The sequence below is a fragment of the Metopolophium dirhodum genome, chromosome 3 (genome assembly GCF_019925205.1).
Source record: "Metopolophium dirhodum isolate CAU chromosome 3, ASM1992520v1, whole genome shotgun sequence".
NCBI classification, from domain to species: Eukaryota; Metazoa; Arthropoda; class Insecta; order Hemiptera; family Aphididae; genus Metopolophium; species Metopolophium dirhodum.
In genome coordinates, this window is record NC_083562.1 from 1,227,333 (window position 1) to 1,249,732 (window position 22,400).

The 22,400-nt window shown below is 29.0% G+C and overlaps 1 protein-coding gene across 1 annotated transcript in view; it reads left to right on the forward strand.

Moving 5' to 3' along the window:
- Positions 1 to 17,174: 17,174 nt before the first annotated feature.
- Positions 17,175 to 22,400, forward strand: part of LOC132941744 (lachesin-like) — a 211,489-nt gene continuing 206,263 nt past the window's right edge. Inside the window, exon 1 of the mRNA XM_061009895.1 lies at positions 17,175 to 17,656. The gene's annotated coding sequence lies outside the window, so the exon portion shown is untranslated. The remainder of the gene's footprint in view (positions 17,657 to 22,400) is intronic.

Below are 22,400 nucleotides of genomic sequence, written 5' to 3' on the forward strand. Positions count from 1 at the left end.
ACACTTAACTATCTAGCTAACGACAAACGTACATACTAACCTTGCCCCCCCCCCCTTCAACATACACACACACCCTCTCCAGACACCCATTATCGCTCCGTTGCGAGTAAACAATAACTTTTGCCAAAACGAAATTATCTTCAGTATTCTCCACATGCAGTGCATCGCGGTATATATATATATATGTATGTGTATGTGTGTGTGTGTGTGAAAGTTCAAATTTCTTAGATCGCACGCGGATTTAACCTTTCCAAACGTAGAAAAGTTTCGACTAGCCGGTGCAGTTGGTGCAGCGCAAAGGAGCGGATTTCGACCGCAGAGTGATTCATAAATCTCTACTACGCCTGCAAATTACCATCTCATATTATATACTCAACCGACTAATGTAAATTATTTGCGCTCACGGGGCATGACACAATATATTATATACCTGCGTTCTGCATTATGAATACTCGTATACATGTGAACACTTCCAAGATATCTATGTATAATGACTGTATTTGTACAAAATACATGATACCTGCATGTGTAGCAATGGCATGACGTGTCTAGGTGTATTATATATATAGGTATATGATATAGGTGCGGGCGTGATGATTTACGATATGTCTTTGAGTTTGAATGAAAAAAAAATAGAACTGCACCTATGTTGTATTCAGATGCCATTCATCAAAATGCGATTATTGTGTAACGTTATTATAATACTTACCTACAAACGCGTAAAATATGATAATAATATGGTGTAAACATCGCCTAGTTTTCTTGAATAATTTTCTGTTTGCGTTAAGCAGCTCAAGCACACCCATTTGGTTTGTTGTCATAATGTCATAATACGTAACTTTTCTACGAACATTTTTTTTGTTTTAGTATTTTAGGTTATTGTATTCTAACAATACGTCTAACCAAAATATAGTACATAATATTTGTACCTACGTCTGCATTTTTTTATATTTGATCATAGAAAGACTGTTTTTAAATTTTCTAAATAAAAAAATATGATATACGAAATAGGTTCCTTCTGATTTCCAATAGTCTACACAGGTACCCACTGTCATAATATTAGACAATACAAAAATAGGTACACTGTAAATATTTTACTTTAATTTATTTATAACGTGTATAGAAATCTCACCAGAAAAAACAAATATTAGATAGTATTATTAAAATGGTTTTAAAAACAAGTGTTCGGAAAATGTATAGGTAGGTACTTAAAAAGTAATTATAAATTACGACATACGGTAGTTACACAAAATACATTAAAATCGAATTTCGAGCGCAACAAATGTAAGTTAAGGTGGTTTATTGTACTAATTTTGATACAATTCCTAAGGGGACAGACCTTTTATTTGTATTTATTTAATTGCTATTCAATATAACATGTAAGAGAATGTCGGAGATTTAACCGCATAATTATATTATTATGTTCGGTGTCGTGAAAATACTATGCCATTTTGATTGACTGACTGACTTTTTAGACCATACATTTGTGTTAATATTTTTAATCATATAGTAGAATATATTTAAATCTATACATTATTGGCAAATTAGGTAAATCAGGTACATTATATTCTACACATTAACTTATATACTAGCTAATAAATACTTAAATAAAATATATATAATTATATGATGTATAACTATATAATTTTTTTTGTTGGTGTTATCATAAATAATTGTAATAATAAAAATCTCTATTATAATCAAGATTAAATAGAATACTTTATTCATAAAATAATACTTAACAGTTTATTTAATTCATTCGCTCAAGTGTTATTCTCGATGTTGTTATATTATGTTTTTATAATTTTCAAAAACGAAATTACTTGTTATTTGGCATGTCAACGGTAGACATAGAAAAAAGAAAAATAAAGTAATTCAATTTTCGGTTCCAATTTAAAAGTCTTTGTTTTCTCTTTTCATTGTGTACTTAACGCTAAGTAAGTTCGTTGCCGTAAAAGTGGAACGAAGCTATTTTTGATTTGTTTCTACCCCGTCTACAGTCAAATATTTCATTAATTTTTGTTTCAAATATTTACATTTCATTACATTATTCGTTTGTTTATATACTAGGAATAATTACATGTTCTTAAAAAAAGTTCGAAAATTATCATGTTTTGCACGGAATTGATTATATTTTTAAATAACTCCTAAGTTTCATATTGTGGTTGATATACTTGGCTGCTGAGCCAATTATTTTTGTAGTTGAACTTTTGAAAAATATCAAACACATCAAAAGTCATGAACCTAACTTGTTTTAATATTTTTTTTCCTCTTCTTCATCGTCATAATTGGTTATAATTATTATTTATATTTACGATATTAATAACGATGATGTAATCGATGAAAACATAAAAAGGTAGTTCGTAAAAATTATTATCGGTCCTGTAAGACAAATTATAAATAAGAAAAAGGTCGGCTCATGAATAAAGTTTTACAAGAAACATGATTTAAGTTACATGAAGTAATTTAAGGAATGAAAACAATGTTTCTTAGAATCCTTATACCATTAAGAACATATCTTTGCTCTCTCTCAATATTGTACCAGTTGTATTCTTTATACAATGCGTTTGTAAGTTAAATAACGATATTATATAATTTTATATTGTATGTTTATCTACTGAACGTCTGAACCCAAAATCAATAATGTGTGTAATATATTTTTGAACAAAATTTCACAGAAATTATATTATAAAGTTTCTGTATTCGTGTTACAAAGCATTTATTAATACGAACCAAACTTACTTAGTTTATTTATTTAAAATTAATGTTACAGTTTGTATATTATTTTTAAACATTTCTCGGATAACACATTATTCAAATTCTAACTGCAGTATACTAAATTTCTCATTTTACCCAGTTGGTTCAGAGATGTCCATATAATTACATCCACATATATTATGTTCGTTCTTAACGATAAATGACCAACGTAACCCAGTTTGTCTGTGTCCAACATATTTATATTTTTCAGTAAGGGATAATAATTTATGTTTTTCATCCCTACATATCCCAAAACGTTGACCCTATGCTTGTTTAGGTATTTGGGGGTTAAATAACTAGAATAAAAAACAAACAAAAAAAATAACTTGTTCGGGTTTTACAGGTTTTTATCGACTTAGCCAGTGTCATAAGAATGTATTACCTCTGCCAAGTTTCGTGAATATCCACAAATTGCACGCATTTTTAAGGTAAAATGTGACCGACGTTATAGTATTGATTTCGTTCTGACCAATTTTATTAAACAACGGAAAATATACTTTTTATCGGTCATTCCCAATATCACATTATGCATTTATTTCATACTATAGGTAATTCGAACATAGAAATATAAAATAATAATACGTAAATATGATTCAAAAAAACATAAGACTAAAAATATTACTAATAATAAATTAGTTTTAATATATTATATAATATAATTTTGGAAGTTAGTAAATCTATAACATTTTGACTTAAATTAAGTTTTTGTTATCACATATCATATGCGGTTAACATGGTAAGTAAGTATTTAAATGGCTGACAGTACAAATTACAGTCATATTTTATATTTTAACTCATAAACTAACAAAACAAAAAAAAAACAAATACTTGTTCTATATTACTCATATGAATTTATGAACACCTGTTGTGAACCACACGATCACACACTGCACGATTTGCAGCTAATACTAACTCAGCCGTGATACGGGCTGTCTATTTTAGACAAATTTAAGTCAATAGGAGTATAAAGTAGCGAAACGTTTAAAATTTAAATTGTTAAACTACAGTTTGATTTACCGAATTCGAAATGTATATGTGCTATTAATTTAAATAAGCATAACCCGAAATCCTACTTACTGCAGGAACTGCAGGCTTGTTAAAACCAATAAAAATAACTCTGTGGCCACCGGATTTAAACGATAGTTATACACCAATGCAGGCTTAAAATTCACCTTGAGGAACATTAATTGTTTTTGAAACAATTGTGTTTAAGATACTAATTAATCAAACGACAAGTATTAAATATGTAACGTATTGAGTACTTACAATTTTAGTAAGAAATTTTCGTTGATATTTTAGATTGTCTTATGTTACTGACTGGAGTATCAAAATTTATTATTTATAACATTTTTTTTGCGAGTGGACATAAGTGATCGGTCGATTGACTGAATGGTCGACTGACGAATACAACCACACAATTGACTCAACGACTGGATATTTATATTTCAAAACAAACTCGTTCATTATTTTTCTAAAAATACAAAAAATCCAATGAAAATAGTATGTACATTAAGTAATTTTCTCGTAATTTTCTCGTACTTTTTTTTATGATTATCAAATCAGTTATTATTGATATTTTGGGTGAACTTCAGAATGTATACGATCGAAGGATGATAAGTAACCCAATTAAAAGTTTGCAATATTAATGAATACGTATTCTTATTTTTTTTATTGAACTTAAGCCCGGCGACTATGGCCATTAGCTGTTGTAGGGGTTATGAACTGTGGTAGGAGTAAGGTTGGTACGGTAGGTTGATTTTACGATTGTTACGGTAGGTAGCAAACACGTATATGTTTGGCAAGGTTTTTAACTACTATGAATCCGGGTGGTCACCCATCCGGGAGCTAGTAGCTGTGGCCGTTACTTACTGCCAGTCGCATTCCGCGACTGATAGCAGCCAACGCGCCATGCCAAGCCACTAAATGAATATATATTGTTATTATTATAAAGAAACATAAGTTTAAAACAAAAAATAAAATACAAAATAAATATAAAATGTTATTAAAGAATTCAAACCATTAGACGCAGCGATGGAAAAAAAGGCAGGATAACTAAATCCCTGCCTGAAAGGGTGTTTAGGGATTAATACTCTCTCCAAAGTTAAATTATAGTATTAAATTATGATTACTACATATTATATAAGCTATATGCTACCAATTATAAGATAAATAATTTATATAAAAATGTTAATGAATATTTAATTTAATCGGCTTACATCCTCATTCACAACTACTACTTAGTCAACGTCTAAAAACATGTCTGAACGTTGATTTTTTTTTATTCAACCGAAAGAAATATTATAACGTTTTACATTACTGCAGTTAACTAACTGATTCCGTGCATCAATGTTATTCCAATGAATCAGAACTTAACTGAGTACAATCATTAATCATTTAATAAGGACATGAAATGTTGAACCACATGAAATTCAATACAAACTTGATAGTCAAACTAAACCCATAATCTTCAGAATCGTTCATCACAACGTTAATAATTAATCTTTATTGTTAAAAATTTCGTGTTATTGGACGTTATTTTACTTTGAATATTTCAATAGATTATAAAGTAATTGTAAAAATTATATTAATTTACTCATTTTTGTGGTTGCTTTATTCAGTGATAAGTAAGTTTTAATTACTTATCTACTTTTTTTTAACACCACTACCTCAGAAAGACATTATCAACAATAATATGTACCTACTTACTTGTATTAAAGATGTTGAACATTTTCGAATACAAAACTCCTGTCTTTGTATGAGTTTAATAAATTGCATTAGTTTTGTTTTCTAAAATTGTTGTACTTGTAAAACAATGTCAACTACCTTCGGCGTTTGGTGGGGACAAAGAAGGGAGGTTTAAAAAAAAAAAAAAATACCGTAGAGAGTTTTTGTTCGGAAAAAGTGTAATTTTGACGATTGACAAGGAGGGGGACTAGACGGCAGCGGCACCGGTGGCTTCGAAGTTCATTTTAAAAATTGCTGTGTACAACTAGAGTCGTAAATTATCGGTTTTAGTTTCGAAACGAACGACGTGTTTGCGAGGCGTAACGACATTTTTACGCGTGTTCCTCCTCTTTCGTCACGGCGTTTTTAATACAAAAACTTTCACGTTATTCACGCGCGACATTCTCAAAGGCTTTGCATCTGTTTGGCCGTCAAGAGTAAGCCCGAATCATACGTCGGGTGGAGGATGGGTCAAGGAGAGGGTGAGAGGAGAAACAGCAGTGGTACGGCGAGAAACGAAACGGAAACGGAGAAGAAGTAATTTGCAACGGAATGTCACGGGAAAGAAACGATATCGTCGTCGTGTTTAACGTGTTTTTTGCAGACCATTTTTAGGACGCGAGTAATTAGGAATTCCCCGATTTAATTAAAATACACGCACCTGGACCTCCCACTTTCTTGTGGATCGCTCGCAGCCGTTTTAACGCGGCGTGTATGGATCGTGCCCAGGCAGTGGCGTAGCCAGGGGGGCTAAGGGAGCTATAGCCCCCCCCCCCCCCATTCACTGAGTTGATCTTAACATTTTATCAAGATTAATAAAAAAAAGTGTAAATAATAGACATATTGAATTTGTACAGTCAGCCCCTCCTCCCCCCCCCCCCCGCCATACAAAATTCTTGGCTACGCCACCGTGTCCAGGTAGGTTATATTGGCTATCGTTATAGCCAAACAAAATAGAGTGTCGACAGCTCACGAAAGATTTCAATAATTGTAATCATTATTATGCGAATTTCAATCGGCCAGTTTAACCGAAAAATATACGCTACGGTCCTTGCCAACAATCTATTTCGAGGCCCATTATATATACGGACACATTTGATTAATTTACGAGCTTAACGAGAGAGACATTGTAAGCACCTCTAAAGGGATTACAGTCAGATGCCAAAGTGGTTATCAACTCGATTCAACATTCTAAGAACACACTTGAAGTTCGGCTAACTTTTTCTCAGGATCCCTGTTTATCAAATGGCTAAATGTGCTACGAAACTTCTTCTCCATTCGTAAGCCTTGGTCATTCTTAATTGTGAGACCGTCAAAGCAGATCAAGTTCTGAGGCCGAGCACTTTTGTGTTTTACGTTTTATGTTGTACTTTTTTAAAGGTATAATATGTCGTCGATTTAAAAATAAAAAAGTTTTTAATTCGGCATTATTGGATCATGATTAAGAATGCACAATAGAAACCAATCAGAATACATTTGTATATTTTTTTGCTGTTATTTTACATTTTGTAAATTTAACGATAGGCACATCTCATGAAGGTTCTATGGCGTAAGAAGTCAATAAAGCAGTAATAATAATATGATATTTGATTATTTACTATCATCATAGTTATTATGTTAATATTAGTGTCTGGACTATGCCCTGACGATTTAAAATAAAAGAAATAACCATATATGTACCGACTACCGAGTAATTAAATAGATTAAATAAATTACTTAAGTATTTAAATTGGCAATAGTATGATCCTTAATATTTTTAAATTAATTTTAAATTTGTGTTTTAATGTAAAGTAACTTTACTATTAATATTATTGAAAGTAAAACCCTACTGTAAGCCAACAGTAAGATTCGAATATTTGTATTTATTTATTTCATTTTATTTCAGATACATATGAATACTGGGCACACTGAAAAAACTCATGTGGGGTCTAAATAAATAATATTCTATAGTACCTATGTATGTAGCTCCTAGATCTAATTTATCTGGCAGTATTAAGTATATAAGTGCATCTGTAAGACGATTCGTTGTCATTATTATAGCAGATTTATTAATATTACTTTATTATCCTTTCACACAACAAAATGTATTTATACGGTTAATATTAATTCTTTCACATTGAATGTAAAAATATTTTATTTTACTTAGATTCGTTAGATTTGAAATAAATTTTATTTTAAAACCTCAAATAGGTATATTACTGCAATGATAATCTGTTTTATCATTAAATTAAAAATAATAAATCCGTGACAAATGCCATGAATAATAATTTTTTAAGATACCACCATAAGAAGTCTCATTACGTGAATAATGTAAATTACTACACCTAGTGAAGTATCAAACTATACATATTATTCTATTTGTTTACAGTATGAAGTTTTTTCAAAGGTTAACCTAACCGAAGAATATGATACGTCGTTTAGCGATAGTTCTAAAATGTCTTGGCTGGAATGCAATAAGATGGAATTAAAAATGTGATATGAATCGCAAGTCACCTATATTATGTATAAGTACTTCTTAATATTGATCATCTTATTTTACTCCATTGAATAAATGTCCTTGTTCAAACTTGTGCCAAATTAAATAATTATATGTATACAAAAATAAAACAAACATAAAAGCACGAATGAGAAATAAATATATACATTTTTTTTCTCAAAATTCTATATTATGACATCTGTTTCAATTAGAACAATAAGTTTAAGTGATAAAAATAAGATAAATAGGGACATAGAAAAAAGACGGAGGTACTTCGACGTGAATATTAATTAATAAAATAACCAGAAATATATAAATAGATATTTTGAAATGTACACACAATCATTTTATTTTAAAAATGTAGATAAAATTAGGCAAGAGTTACAGGGCAGTTTGTTTTTAAATTTTTTTTTTTTGAAAGGACAAGACATTTTAAAATTGTAATTAATTAAATTGAACCTAATAGTATCCTGTTGAATGAAATATATTGAAAATAAAATCACACATAATTGTAATCTCGATACTTTCTGCATAATTTGTGTGTATTGTAAATTATGAGATTCATCATAATAGTATAAAACATCAAAACACCAACATTTATTAATACCTAATAATAATAAATGTATAAATATATAATTGTTTATTAAACTAAATAGTTACCATACAATATTATATGTATGATAATTGTTTAAGAAATATCATTTATATTTAATAAATAATTTAATACAGTAAACACTACGTATTATGCTAAATTGTATAGATTATGTAACTCAAGTATGAGGTAAATAAAAAAATTTAAAATTTAAAAATTATTTCTTATAATGTAAATTTTTGTGTATTATTTGATTATTACAAATGGTATTTTAATGTTAAGGTTATGCATACAACTACAATTAAACTCAATAAATTAATTTCTGATATAAGAGCAAGACGTGTTTTAGTTGTTTTCCTGTAAAATTACTTTACTAATCGTTGTAATAATTCAATTATTTCTAGTGAAAAGAATGGTATGGCTTTTTTTAATTTCCTGATTCCATTATTAACAAGATTTAAAAACAAGTTGTTTTAAACTTAAATTACTTTTCAACAATTTTTGTATTGTTGCTCATCATTACCCGTTTTATAATTATATGGTAATTAGTGGTATTATTGTTTTTTTTACTGTAATCACATCGCAACAACATCGAATTTATTATAACAACCTCTACTCAAATAACTTTTATATTAAGGAGTATATAATATTACGAAAAAACAAAAATACTGAACATAAAATCTTCTTTTGTCTTTTGAAATATTGTGAAGAAATTTTAATTGTTCACATTATTATTCCAAATGGTATAATACAAAATATAAAAGTTAAATTATGAATTGCTATTTCCAAGAGTTTAATAATTACTTTTTATTAGTTACTTCCTATTGGTAGTAATATTATGGTAAAAGATGAGAAAGATATGTCAAAAACGGGGTTTGCAGAAATAAAAAGTATATTTAACGAACATAATATAATATACGTGGAAACACAACAATGATATTAGTGTTAGGTAGTTATTTTAATGAGATCAGACGTCATCCAGTTATTGATTGAAAATTATCAGAAACGTCCAGATATATGTTATTATATTTTACAAAGTACATGGCAAATAATTAAAACTCTACTTACATGTTTATCATCAACAATAGATACTTCGTATACATAACATTTTCGACTGGTAAACACGTGAGTGTATTTTCAGAAGACATACCTAATAATAATGATAATAATAATAATTATATAATGTTAATAATTACCTACCTACAGTACCTACCTTTATCTTAACATTTTATTGAAAAATTTCAAATCTCAGTTTTTAGCAATAAAAATTAATATTTTTTTCATCAAATTCAGTCACAATATAGTCACGGTTTCGGAAATTTGAAATAAAATCTAACTTGCTAATATGCTACCCACAAATTATAATATACACGCTAATGCACATAAGAAACTTTTATTATACTACTTCTAATACAGTACAGTTTATTATAATATTTTGTTTTTAAATAAAACCTATTCATTCAACGTTTCAAATGTACGGACTGTCAGGCACCTACATTTCGTTATTCTATACTATATATAGTAATAAATACTTCAACTTTATGTTCCGGTTGGATGCACGTACCTAGCTAAAAACTGTCATGTTTTGTAATTTTAGTAGCTGTTTAAAAAAAAAAAATATAGAAATTAATTAACAAAAAATGACGAGTTTTATGCAAAAACTACTATAAATCAGAACTTTCAAGTCTGTATTTACACGCAACAAATTTGACTTATTCGTTTGATTGTTTTTTTTTGTTTTTTTTTTTTGATATGTTTATTTTATTTTAAAATTATAAATTATTTCAAGTAGTAGGTTATGAATTTATGATAACGAATATTTTATATAATGTCCCACCGAAACTCACGATTGGTCGTTTTCACATAAACTACTAGCCACTCATATATTATACTGATTATAAATCGTGATCTAACTACGAGCGTCAGGGAATGTATATAGTTTGACTTCGATTGAATTCCACGTCGTTAATCTTTGATAGTGAGCGTGTATAGCTATACGAATTTCTCAGTCAGTTGGTTAAATAATCCTACATGGAACTGTGGATGGGAAAATAAATTATGGTATGTGATTTGTCATTGTTTTCAAATTGTTCGCTGTGATATCGACACTGTAATGTTATTATATACCACGTGATTCCATTGGTTTTTGTCCATTCCTTATACGACGGTTTTAACAATTTATTATCGCTAGGGATTCACAAATTATAAGGATAGTTATCCACCACTTCATGTTCTTTATAATGTCTGCAATGTTTGTATCGTGAAATCGGAATATTGATGTGATATCTCGCAAACCGTTTCTTTATCTTAATGCAATATGAATGTGTGCAGTCGAAAATGATTTCTATAGGTACTTTATATTATTATTTAGACACATAGAATACTATAATAATAATGATTTAAATTATATTACAGGAACAAATCAAACTCAACGTTTGTTCAAATATGACGTAAAACTTAATATTTGTGCGTTTGTGTGTGTGTGTGTGTGTGTGTTTGTCTGTTAAAGCAAAGCTGTAAAATGTGGAGAGAGGTTAGAAAGCATCGTCTCTCCTCTCTAAAAATTAAAAAGGAAAAGTAATTTCTTAATTAACTAAATAAATAGTATCGTAAATGCATTAAAGGAGTTTATAAATATTTTATTTTCAAATATTATACTTACACATTTTTTTCTTATAAATTATTAAGCAGATGACTTTTTTTGAGATGTTGATACATTTATATCAACATTTAGACGAGTAGAAGTTGAGTTGTTTAACTTTTCGTCTTTGTGTACTTAGGACTATAGATTTCTATGACGATTGGTGAATCACCCTATATATTATATAAACATTAAGTAGTAAGTAGTATATTTTGATTATGTTTTCATTGGAGATAGTCCATCAATTGCGTCATTGAGTCTTATATATTATAAACATTAAGCTCAGATATTATGACTTTATACCTACCATAAATTAAGTACTTCTAATATGATGTTAAACTGGCTTAAATTAAAGTTTTCCTCCCTTAAAAATAGTTTAAGTTACGCCCATATCGTGTAAAGGCATTTATAATATTACTATGATTGGAAAGGTTGACATTTACATAACGATGATAGGAATTATTGTGTGTTATGGTGGTTTCGGTCATCGTCTACCGATGTGGTTCCAATATTAAAACGGCTGATGCATGTAAAATATAATTACACGCTTATTATAGTTGTATGAATAGAAATTATAAAAAAAAATCTGTAATTAATAATATAATACATTAATCACATTTGCCTGTATAATCCTTTTATCAAAATGGGTATAACACACTGCGGCTTTTTATCGATAATATGAAATTTATTTAACGAGATTTTTTTTTTTTTAATAAATGGCTTAGGTATATAATTTTTATTATATTATATTTTTGGAACACATTTTTACGTTAATTAAAAACGTTGTAAAATGTATTTAAAGTTTCTCATTTGTTTCGAAGTCTCTTTGTAAAATTTTTAAAATAATTAAGTTAAGACATCGGGGAAGTCGCACTGCTCTATGAAATAGGTGTTTAGTGTACTTTTTAATTGAGTAGATCGCTATAATTTTAATATGGTAAATACTTAAATTTTAAGTCAAAGTGAATCATTTCATACGAACAATAATTCTGAGCAATAACAAATTGCTATATTTCAAAAAGTATTTTACAATATATTTATATATTGCTATTAGTAATATGGTAGGTGGGACTAATTTTTGCCAAAAACAAATTACATATTTTATAATATACCTGTAATAGTAATTAATTAATTATGATGTAATATAACTATCTGTTAACTATAACTATTATAGGTTAAAATACCGACGTACCGTAAACCAGTGTGAATAGTTTTGTGAGATAAATTATAAATAGCTCAAAATGAATTTAATATTATGAAAATTTCATGTGTAAACTAATTTTTCATTTAAGCATTCAGTTTCATCGAAATTCGAACTAAAAATGGTCATACAAACATATTATATGCATTTGAGATTTTTGGTTTCTGTGAGAACAACTCATAAGACACTCTTCATTTCAAAGCCTTAGCTTTTAAAAAAATTCAAATCCAATTAAAGCTTATAAAAAATAAAAATAAGTACCTATGCATTTTTAAAATGTTTAAATCGCTATAAGTAAATCGTATGATGAATCTTGAATTAATTATTATCTAATGTTATACTATTATACGTATGTACTTAAGACAGTCATTTATAAATTTAATTTCGGTATTAATAATTTAAATATATATTTTTAATAACAAAACAAAGTTAATTTAAACTTTTCGCAATATCTCACATGTATAAAATGTACATATGTTGTGAAAATATTTATTTAATGACGCAATGAAAGTCGGAAAATAAAATGTATTGATTTTCGATGAAGTTCTTGTATAAACAATACGAAAATGTAAAATTATTTCGTAACACGCGTGCTGGTTTATCGCTTTACAATGGGTGGTTTATAGAAATTATGTAGTTATTATTTTCCATTTTTGAAATTTACACGAACCAGGAAAGTCGTATTTTCTGTAGTCTGAAGTGTACGTGTCGAGTGCCTATCGTCATTGAGTAGGTTTCTTGTACGGGATGTTTTATTCATTGTAAACGAATAATAATATTATGAGTGGAAACGGTCGTTACTAAGAATATTTTAATATGTTACACTGCTATTATAGTTATTTAAATTTATATTAGTAATTGAGTATGTTTTACTAATGTTTAACAGAAGCAAATTGCTTATGCCTAAGTACCTATTATACAATAACTATTACAACATTGTTTCATAAAATATTACTAGATAGCTGTTAATTGTTATACACTTACAATCATATACCAACGAACCGTAGAACTGTGTGAATAGGTTAATGGTACAAATAGCTTAAAAGTAATCTAAATATTTTGAAAATGTAATTGTGTGTACCTACAGTAAACAATAATATACGACATACGAATAATTGTTAACTCAATAATGTTGAATTGAAGAAAATAACTACAACCGTTATTTTTCGTTGAAATATCTAATTTTATCAAAATTTAAACTTCAAACGCTTTTTAAATAAACTGTGCCAATAACGTATATTTTGAAAATGTTATAAGCAAAACTTAAAAATCTTAATAAAGGTTTTGACTGAGAAAACAATTTTTATTAACGCTTTTAAAAAATAATTTCGAAATCTTCAAATATCTAAAAATTACATAAAATAAGTCTAAATATACCAGCTATTGGTAACGAACATTATTATTTAAGAAATTATAAAATGTATTAAGTTTGTACGATCATTTTTTTTTTTAAAAATAAACAAATTTGTTTAACGGTAAAACGTTATTAAATATGCAATTTCATCAAGATTTGGGTTGATTTTTTTTATTTATTGCAGTCCATATATTTTTAAAGAAGCTTGTGTTTAATTTCAAAGTTTTATGTGTTAAAACTTAAAAGTACAAATTGTCTGAATTTCAAAATATTTTTACTATGTACCTATTCATTTTCAATTTTTTTTACTCACAAACAAAAATTATGTCATACATTAATACAAAATAAACAAATTAAAATTGAAAATTAAAATTTTTTAAAAATAACCAAAACAGAGTTATATTACGTCTAGTTGTGAATCTAATATAAATATTTGCTGAATATTTAAGTCATTACAATTCTTCATTTTTGAAAAACATCAAAAAAATAATTTCAATTTTAACAAAAATTGGTTTGGCTCCCACCTCCCCACCACAAAAAAAAATACATCGAAGTTGAATAGTTTTTTTATAAAATGCTTACTATTACATACACAAAAAAAAATAAATTCCGCTACAAAGTATACATCGTAACTAACTAGGAGAATACCTAGAGGTTGTACGATGTTATTTAATTGATGTTTTTATTATGCAACTATACACCATATTATACCGTCCATAAAAGCATAAATTAAATTGATTAGGACCTTTTTAAAGGGAACAAATATCTACAAATTACATTGATGAAATGCTTTTGAAGGAAGTAGGGACAAAAAAAGAACAAAGGGCTAATCTGAAAAAGTATAATAGAGTGACATTAAAAATTTTATTGATAATATTGGGTTGTCTGGTATATAATGTCTGTTACCAGTGTATCATGTTTTATTTAACAAAATCACATCAATGATAGAGATGATAAATTGAATTAAAGTTTAAAAAAAGACTTATGTACTAGACAGATATAGAAATTGTGGATGATAATACTAAATATGTTATTTTATAAGAACAAATCAACCCAACGATAACTTAAAGGGTACACTATTGTTGTAATTTCTTTAAAAACTTGTTGATTATTTTTGTGTAAATTCGGTATGCGTTAAATTCTTATGAATAAATTGGTTTGAAACAAAATTTTAATAGTGCATATTTATTTATTTTTGATTTAAAACAATTCATATTCGTTTATCAGAAATACACGGTCTATTTAATTTTAGTATTCATACGTATACTATTTGATCATCAATTTAGATGAACTATAATATTATATTTCGTACTCTCTAAATTGGTAGTATATTTCAAATAATATATAATCCATATTAAATTACCATAAAATACACATGTTCATAAAATATTATTATTTGTTTTGATGGACGAACGAGCAAGTTTAGTAGGTAATTCTAAACCTATGTATAGTTAGAGTTTATCGTAAAATTGTACAAAAACAATAAAGGTATGGGAATAAGATAAAATCATTACAACCATTATAATATTGTTATGGGAAAATAATATTGTATTTGGCAATGAAACGTATAATACAGATTTTTTTTTTTTTTTTTTTGATTATTTAATGTTTACCTCCATGTATGTTTAAAATTAAAACAACATTTGAACATATTGTTCTTTAATTATTTATATATTAAAACTAACTGATCCTGCGCACTTCATTGCCCGTAAAAAATGAAAACTCTTGAAAATTTGTAATTTTTCAACTCCTTTTGGGTGTAACTCGCTGCAGTAAGTGCAACTCAACCACCTTGGTAGGCAATGTGCGAAAATTTGATTTTATGCATGCTTGTACCTGATGTGCCCGAATAACCAATGGAAACCAATAATACATAAATACTAATTTCAACTAATTATTTCTCCTATACCCAATAGCAACTATTTTTAAACAAAAATTTCCATCGTAAATCTCAAAATCCCTGTTTGAGCACTTCTCCGGATTGAGCCTACCGTGAATCCAAATCATTGAAGGACCCACTCAATCACACACAAACAATTTCATCAAAATCGGTGCAGCTGTTTAGGAGGAGTTTGAATACTTGCACTCAGACAGAATATAATATATAATATTGATATTGTTATAATAATACATATATTCTTCATCGATATAAAATAGATAAAGACATCGTGTAGGTACATCAACAAAAAAAATTATGTAAAATGAAAAACGGGCGACAGCGTAAAAATGGTAAACACCTACCTATTATTATGATGAAACTTATTATACTATTAACGCACAGGAGTTTTAAAAAAACCGTACCTATAGTACCTATAATAATTCAATCTTATAATGTATGAGAAAATCGTCTCGATAACATTATTTTAATTTCTTAACATATATTTGGAATATTAAGTCCAACACACTAAAAATAATTTTGTATTGTACAACTGGCTTTGTATATTTTGAAGACGAAAAACCGAAATAAACATTTTATAGTAAACTATTAATAATATTATCACGTATGAAAAACTTTACTAGATAAACTTTACAACGAAACGTTGACAAACGGTAGGAATACCGACGAAATGGCAAACCATGTGGTTGGTGAACGATCGCAAAAGAGTAATAATATTATTTTCATATTATAAGCATACCTACTATATAATATATAGTTTTGTACTTGTGCCTGTTTATATCTTATTGGGTAACAAACTAATCTTTTGAAAAAGAAAAAAATGTCATACCACTTCGCGTCATGGTATAGTGGGTAAACCGCATGCGATACCAGTCTTAACAGACATTATTTTTCAAATATTATTCATACAGTGGTTGGATAATGTCGGACGTCGGTGAGTTTGCCGGCTGATATTATGAATAACTTATATCTAATTATTTCTGATGCGTCCTAAACGTATTGTTACTATTTAAAATCCCAGGTCAAGTAGGACATTTGCCTTGGAAATTTCCCGTAAAATATTATAATACAATATTGTTTGTGTGGAATGCGATGCTCTCCGGTGGAAAATACAAAAATGTTTATATTTTCTATTTTTTTTTTAAACTTCACGCATAATAATAAAAATATACCGAACGTGTTAAACCGATGGTATACGCTTACGCGTCGGTGTCGCAGTCGACGTCGTCGGTTTTCGGGTGACGATGGAATCGTCGAGAGACGGTCGGTGGCGGGGGGAGGGTGAGCGTCGGCGGTGGAAAGAGTTCCGGCGACGGGACGTCTCGGGTTTTTCCTGGGTAATCGGGAAATTTCGGCAACTTACCCCCCCCCCCCCCCCCCCCCCCGAAGGCTATCGCGGTGAACTTTTTTCCGCGAGTGACGTGGGCGGAGCTCGCGCACGTCTGGACCGAAAAACGCCACGGAGCGTGTCGCCGACGCCGCCGCCGCTGCCGCCGTGGTGGTCGTCGTCGTCAGTGGCGGTAACGGGCCAACAGTCGTCTCGCGGTATCTGACACGGTGTGCCCGCCCGTTGCACGCGTACGTGTGTGGTGTGTCTCCGCGATTCACGTGCCCACCGACAAAAAGTTCGTGAAAAACGACACAGAGACAACGTCCATCGCACGTTGTCCGTATATCGTTGCACGACCGCCGTCGAGCGATCGATCGCGATTACGCCTCCCCCCCTCCCCCCTCAAATATTCACTCACCTCCCCACTGCACCCCCCCGAAATATTTTTACCATTTGATCACCCGCAGGCACTATGTGGTCCACCAAGGCGGACAAACACGTGGACTCGTACCTTATAGCGGTTTTCTTGTTTTGACCCTCTTGCTGCGTTATTAGAAAAGTTTTGACGTTCGTGCAGTCGTATTCGCGGCATTGTTTTCCCGCCCGCTGTCGTCGTTGTTTTCGAATCAAATTTCCGACCAGCGATCCCGGAAGCGTCGTCGGCACACGTATATGCACGTGCAGGTAAGTTCGTCGAACCGTATAATATTATATCATAGTTCGTTAATGTTATAGCAGGAAGTGTCTTACGTCTCGAATCGTTCATAGTTTTTCCGGAGTCACATATCCGTTGAGTACATACCACTCTATTTTGTTAAAAAAAATCCCGTCGTTTCGGCGTATGGAGATCACTCGCCATTTCCAATATATACGAGAAATAGTATTCTAGACTCCGGGGCCATAATCCGTTATCAAAAGAATGGAAAGAATGAAACGTCTCGGTGTCATGGTTCCTACAACGATATATTGAGTGGCGACTTGTCCTTTAAATTAAACGCTTCTTTGTCACTCACTTGCTACGGTGCGTGGACCACCCGACAATAGTAGATACGTTTAGGTTAATGTACAGTGGTGATGGTTTCTGGTCGACGTGATAGAAACAAACTCTATTGAAAACCGTGTTTATATAGAGACCTTAGCTTTCTCCGTGTGTTATTAATTGGCTGTTCACATTCCAGTATGAAATGTATACCAATCGAGAAATCGTTTAAAAAAAGAAAAAGCATTCGGTTATAATTCAACAACGTAATTATGAAGTCGTGTTGAATTTACGATCATTAATAATATTATTGTTACAATATAATTCAAAATTAACATTAAAATATCAAAGAGTATATTAAATAAATACGAAATATCTTAAAACTATAAAGACGAATAATTATAGTTTGCGCGATTGTGTGGACATTAGAAATTGTGTATATTACAATGACTATTTGATTAAAATATTATTGTAATTGTATTAAGCACAACAAAATACACCATTTATAAAAAAAAATTTTTTTAAGGTTTTTATATAATATAATGCACGCATTTTTGAAATATATAATAATATATCACTCAATACTTTTTTTAGTTAAATTTCTTTCATTTGCCAATTTTTTTGGTTGAATCCGTCATGTAAAATAAATACCTAATTATTTGTGTTGAGTATAGTATACAGTTGTAACATTTTTATATTTAAATTTTGAAGTATGGCTTGTTTTTATGATTTAAAATTATATAATAATTTAAATAAGTGTATTATTTTGAAGCTTAAGACTGAGTGTTGAGACTTAATAAAGGACGCCAAAACCCCGATTTCGTAGGAAATATTATAATCAAGACTTATATTACAATATTCTAATTAAAATTATAGTAACTTGACCACGTCATAACGTTTTTTTAGTTTTGGCCTTTGGGTAGGTCTTCACAATGGTACTATAGCATCATATTGCGTCCATTAATTAATCGGATTAACCGTTAAAAAATGTAGTAGAAGTAAATTATCAGGGCTGTGGTTAGAATCATTTTATGAGGGCAGAATTTAAATTTTATATAAATCGTTCCATTACTAAAGAAGATGGGTTTACAATAATAGAATACATACAGTAGGTACCAATAGTGTTTGAGCGTATAGTACGTAGTATAGTACGTACTGTAATCCGAACGATCAACTCTCAATCACTGTTTATATACTTTTTTTTTTATCTTTTCCAGCTATCTCACGAGTAGTAACAGATCGAAACGTATTAGGGTTTTAAAGTTTGGATGGGCAACGATCTACTGATATAAGTATTATACATTATAAATGTTTTTATTTTATAAAAGTTTGTGCAACTAGTAATGTAACCTTGTCGTCAGCAGGGTGAGTTCGTGAGTCAATTTACAACTCCTATCAATATACTTACTATAGTTACTATACTCTTTATTAAATTTTCATAGTTCAATCAATATAATTTACAAAAACCAATTAAAATAATCAAGTTAAAGAAGTTTAAAAAAGAAAAAACTTTTTCAAGTAAACATTCACGTATTACATTATTATTTTACAATTATTATAAAAACAAATTAACTGTTATTTTGTGTTTCAGTTTGATCTCATTCATCAGGTAGGTAGGTTATTAATTTATATTGGAAATTGTTAGATATATATTATATACAATTTAAATACAATTCATTCACATACGAGCTTTCTTGTTTTTGTATTTTAAATGTAATTATAAGTACGTAAATTATTATAATTGATATATGTGTAATGTCAAAATTGACGTGCCATTTTCAAATATTTAAATTGGTCATGAAATTAATTATTTAATAATTGGCTTGAAGTTATTAAATTGCTAATGAATGATTACAACTCATGCGGGTTTGTGGGCCACTTAAAAAATCTGTGCTAAAGTATAATATGAGAAATATACAGAAATAATTAAAATCAATTATTACCAGTAACTAGTTATCGAAGATATAGTGACGCTCTCGTACCAGTGGAATACGTTCTTCAATTCCAAGTACTTATGCAAAATTCAATATTTAACTTCAAGGTGATACCCTGTAATTATACGAGCGATAAGAACAATTTACAAATATGAATAAAAAATATTTTGATCCACCCACATTATAAGTTATGACCTATTACTCTTATCACAATATTATATTATAGATAAAAAATATGTGTGCACTAGTTTCGTATCGTTCCTGGTTAACTTGTACGTAAGTTATAACTGGAAATGCACTTTAATATTGTTACAACTAAAAAAACACGACTACTGTTAATTTGGTACGAGAATTTATTACGGTGTTTGTGTAAAATACAAATGCAAGTTCAAAGTCCTAGTGAAGTCGAAACGGAGTCGTGTTCGGATATACTTGAAGTCGGCAGACATAATAATATTATCCGTTGGACAGATTAAAGATAAAGTTGAGGTAGGACTGAACAGGCTTCTAATGGATTTGCAGCCGGCTATCAAATATAATATGGGTCGTCAAAAGTTTGTGAAAAATAATATACACATATTATGTAGCAACACAACCGCGGCAATAAAGAGCCATTTCACTTATCACAATTACTAGGGTTTGGGACTTATTGCTCTGAGCATTTCCAAAAAATTAATGAGATAATACAACTAAATAAAAAAAAAATGCAATTAAGTTTTTTATTAGTTTGATATTTTTTAAATAAATAAATAAACAAGTTAAAACTGTTTGAGATTAAATTGAGAGATTTATTTGAAATTCAGACTCATTTCTTATCACGCAAAAAATATTCAACGTACCTATGCATGTGGATATTCAATTAAAACTACCATAGTAGTTAGTTACCATACAATTATCTATATAGCTGCAATTACTATAGAAAACAAACAAGGATGTACCTCCTATACATTCAATCATTTAATGATATCAATGATTGTTAAAAGTGCTTAAATTGTATAACATATAACGAAATGCACAAAGTATATTATATTTAAAGACCAACTTTGCGTTTAATTTCACAATTTCTCAAAACAAATGTATATCTATCTAAAATATTCTAGGCCATCGCAATAAAGTAGATATTGGAAGAATTCTTGAACCATTAATTAATGTGGTTTTCGCATCCCTAACAAAATAGGGATAGTAATGTAATGTTTATTATATAAATCAAATACAATATTTAATCAAAATCCATTTTTCTGCATACAAAATATAATTATTACTATACAAATAGTTGTTATGAGATTATTATTTAGTTTAGGTACGATTTGTGTACAGCACGATATTGATCATCTAAAAGAAATCATGGGAAAAAATAACATTGTGTAAAATAATATAATTATTGCAACAGCATTATCCACCGTAAAGTGCTCTGCAATTTGTTTAGTAAGTACTCGATGTCTAGTAAAGGTAAAAAAAAATAAATATCGACTAAAGCCTTGCCGTATTTAGATAAAGACGGAAAATATGTGCCGGCGGCCGGTAAAAAATTCTATAAAACTAAATATATTGCAAAAGAAGAGTGTAACCAGCGTTGTACATTTTCTTTTAACGTTAAAGTTAATAATGGAAGATAATATAATATAATAATAGAAGAAACGTTAGAGATTAGTTATAAGCTATTTTTTCCAATATTAAAACGTTATTACAAATTTCCAACAATACCTATCCATCAGCTAGTTTACCAACATGTATTGCTGGAAAAACTTCAATGTTTCTATTAAAAAGCTACAGAAGAACTACTGGAGATCCACAATTGTATAGAAAGTTGCTTAAATAAGATAGCCGTACACGATACACTAAGTACAAGTAGTAGTATTAGTAGTAGTATTAGGATACAGAAGGTGATGACCTTGAGAAAGGTATAACTTATTTATACAATTTTAATCATACCAATGAAATTCAATATAGTAAATCAATAACTATAGAAAATGTTGTATTATTGAGTGAAAATATTATATTGAAATATAGGTCAATTATTTAAATTTAAAATTAGGGTTTTTTGTTGTATAATCACGTAATTAGTTAAAATTACTGAATTGTTATAGAAGTATCAAATTGCTGAAGATCAGATTTAACTTAATAAAATATAAAAATATGTGATATTTAAAAATAATAGTATTATTTGATTTTGTATGATACGTGCGTGTATGATAAGCATTTATTTTATTCAGTATTAACCTTATAATATATAATATAAAGACGGATAAAAACTTGAACACACGTTTTTATTTTTAAATAGTGTATTTCAAACGAAAAATGCATCAATCAAACGCAATACCTATAAACTCATAAAAACAAATTTATCTATGTAATAATAAAACTAATGCCATCGAGTATATATTTATATAATTTATAATAATATATACTCAATATAATATACTCAACCTACTATAAACTAATTGCTGGAATCCAAAAAGGATTAGTTTAGACTAATATGACTTGTTCATTAATTTGATAAAAATTAAAAATTGCT